We start from the raw sequence: 872 nt of genomic DNA, 5'->3' as shown, positions 1-872 counted from the left end.
TTAACTCTCAGCTGCCTACTCCCGGTCTCTGAGGAAACTCACCTTCTTCTGAGCAACCCAGTCTTTCTTCTGGGCAAGGGACACTTTGGGGGCAGTTCCATCTTTTCTTTTTAACTCCTCTCTTGGGTTTCATATACTGGATTCTTCTGTATACTAGCATGAGCTTTTTTGTACACTTCTTCCATCATGTTGGGGGTTATATTGTTCCTTACGTACTGTGAGAATTGTTTTTTATAAGCATCTTCATCTTCCTCCATGAGGTAAAGCATATATTCTGCAACATTTTGGCCCATGATGTGTTTATGATGTACTTTGAATTGAATTCCTTGCTTTTGAAATCATACCCAGGGAAGCATTTGGTACTGTGAAGAATAGACAGACAGCCATCCATAGCTCCCTCAAGGGCCCTGAAGACTTTGTTTCCAGTGGTAGTTCTGGCAAGACCTGCATCCAGGTAGTTTGTAAAAGCACCAGGCTGAATGTCAATGCTTTTCACATTGTATTCATCTCCAGTCACTTCCACTTGACTTTCATAGATCTTATACATGTGAAATCTGTTAAGAAGCCTGTTGGCCAGCAGAAGGCCTGTATATTAAGTGGCAGCATAACTTGTCAGGCCAACCTTCACACCATACTTTGGTAACTCATGGGCATAAACTGTATAGACAATCATATCCCCTTATATATGGGCATAAGCAGTCTGGCAGATGGACTTGGACTATCATCCTGTATTTTGGTGTGTTATACTTGTTTTTATCTTGGATTACTAAATGTTTCTACACATAATAATCCATTCTTCCCTCTCTCCTTCTCTGGAATTTTCTCTTGAAGTAGGCCTTATTTTTGACAACTTTAATAAACCCCATCTTCTA

The 872-nt window shown here is 40.4% G+C and overlaps 1 pseudogene; it reads right to left on the bottom strand.

Annotated features, from left to right (window-relative positions):
- On the bottom strand, positions 1-872 carry LOC118840279 (annotated as a pseudogene).

Source organism: Trichosurus vulpecula, chromosome 2 (genome assembly GCF_011100635.1).
Source record: "Trichosurus vulpecula isolate mTriVul1 chromosome 2, mTriVul1.pri, whole genome shotgun sequence".
Classification (NCBI taxonomy): Eukaryota; Metazoa; Chordata; class Mammalia; order Diprotodontia; family Phalangeridae; genus Trichosurus; species Trichosurus vulpecula.
This window is presented reverse-complemented; position numbering and strand designations above follow the sequence as displayed.